At 39.5% G+C, this 2,316-nt stretch overlaps 1 pseudogene; it reads left to right on the top strand.

Annotated features, from left to right (window-relative positions):
• The first annotated feature begins 717 nt into the window (after positions 1-717).
• Positions 718-1,215, top strand: LOC120781409 (annotated as a pseudogene).
• Positions 1,216-2,316: the final 1,101 nt, after the last annotated feature.

The following is a 2,316-nucleotide window of genomic DNA, read 5'->3' as shown; positions in this document are numbered from 1 at the left end:
TTCTAATGAACACTTTCCGTTATTCCACGTTCAACGTACGCTGATGAAATCAATGCTTGCTTAAAATCATCGCCTCTATGGCGTAGTATTGAAAAAGTACAACTTACGGTGAACATGAGCGTACAAATGCTTCAGGATCCATCCGCCGAAACTTTCTTTAAAGAATTATTAGATATTGGCGATGGGAAAGTAGCTGTACATGAAAATCCGGGATGCATAAAATTATAGGCGGACTTCTGCACAATCATCGGCTCGCAAAATACTCTTATCGATCACATATGAATTTCCCGACTTACACACACAATATGCAAATCATTAGTGGCTTGCAAAAATACCGATTTTGGCAAGTAAAAATGTGGACGTCAATGAGTTAAATTTAAAGATACAACAGTTGTTGCCTGGGGCCTTGGTGTCGTATAAATCTTTCGATGCAGTTTGTGATACCAACGATACTGTGAATTATCCAATTGAGTTTTTAAATTCGTTTGCAATTTGCAAGGCATGCCACCACACCATTTACAATACAAGGTTGGATTATTCTGCTTCGTAACTTAAATCCACCACGGCTATGTATTGGCACACGATAAGTCATTTAGGCAATTCACAAGCTTTGTTGTATGTCTTATGTCATATTTTAATATTCTTAAAAAATTCGACACTTGTGAGTATCCTTAACTGTTTTATGTCATATTTTGTCATAAAATTAAGAAGATAGAAATGCCACGAGAAAGACAGAAAAGTAAAATTATAGCTTCTTTATGTGAAAATCATGCATTGGCTCTATTAGGGGTTGAATCAAGTGAGTATTTGCATACATTTCTTCATTAAATACAAATATTTATACTTTGCCAGGTGACGAAGTAGACGAAGCTATTGAAAGTTTTTTGATCAGCATGAGCTGTTTGTTGAGCAACAGAAGAAGCGATCATTTCGGCTTACCAAAATGTTCCAGTTGGCAGCGAAATGTGCTAAGGAATCTTGACGAAAGCAGATTCAATCAGATGCTTCGTGTTCGCCCGGAGAAATGCGAACGTATCTTAGAATTAATTAAAAATGACGGCGTGTTTAAGACAAGTTCAAGTGCTTCACAACTTCCAATCGAACTGCAACTCAAAATAGTGCTGTATCGGTTGGGATCTTCCGGCGATGGACAATCTGTTCGCAAAGTGGCTTCCTTATTTGGTGTGGGTGATGGAGGCACTATTAAAAATGTAACGCAACGAATTTTTAAAGCCATATTGCGATTAAAAAGTGAGTTTTTATACTGGCCCAATGAAAGAGAAAGACTGGAAATTGTGTCCGCAACTGCGAAAGAAATGCCAGGGTGTGTGGGTTACATCGATGGTTCCGAAATAAAATTAGTTGAAGCACCAGTTATGCAGCATGAAATTTACTATTTGCGTAAATGTCAATATTCGCTAAAACTACAAGCGATTTGGGACTATAAATTACGCATAAAACAGGTGACGATTGGTTACCCAGGCAGTGTACATTTGGGTGGGTCGATTCCGGACTTTTTTCGATGCGGGATTTCTAATAGTGCGGAAAAGTTGCCTTAGTACTTCCTGATTCCAATGCAACTTTTAGTTTTGAGATCGGATTGCATCTTTAACCCCAACTCCGGCCTTGAAATTTCGGAAATTCGCCTAAAATCGTTAAATTGTTAATCGTCTACCTAGCGCCTGAAATACGCATCTCATGGCAAAATGTATAAAACAAAAGTTATTTGTCACGTCATTTGCTACCGAAATGACCGTAGGACGAACCGTTCCCGAGATACGAGCGAAAATGCGGCGCGCCACAGCGCAAGGTGAAAATCGGCTTGCGGCCACACTTCTTGACGTTGATTTCGCCGAGTGCTATCACTCACATTCATTCACCTACGCCAAAGGACACGTTCGGATAGGTCCCCACACAAATATTTTTTCATCGAGTTCCTTCACTCTTGTCGGTGATTTCGCCGAGTTCTATCACTTACATTTATTTCCCTGTGCCATACGACACGTTCGGACTGGTCTCCACATAAATATTTTTTCATCGAGTTCCTTCCTCTTGTCGTTGATTTCGCCGAGTGCTGTCACTTATATTCTCTCAACAGAACACAGAACTCAAAATGTCTATCTAAATTTAAATTTAGACAGAAATGTCCTGTGTTTGGCATATATCCGTACAGTCCCTCTGAGTCCCAGTTACCTACTTACCAGGATGTTCTTTTGTGTTATCAGTTTGAAAGATTTCGTATAGGGCGACTCTGAGGCGAGAACTATGAACCTAGGAGTAAAGAGGTTACAGAAATAGTTGCAAAAAAGGTTGAAA

The sequence above is a fragment of the Bactrocera tryoni genome, unplaced genomic scaffold, assembly GCF_016617805.1.
Source record: "Bactrocera tryoni isolate S06 unplaced genomic scaffold, CSIRO_BtryS06_freeze2 scaffold_7, whole genome shotgun sequence".
Lineage (NCBI taxonomy): Eukaryota > Metazoa > Arthropoda > Insecta > Diptera > Tephritidae > Bactrocera > Bactrocera tryoni.
Note: the sequence above shows the minus strand (reverse complement) of the source record. Positions and strands in the feature narration are given on the sequence as shown.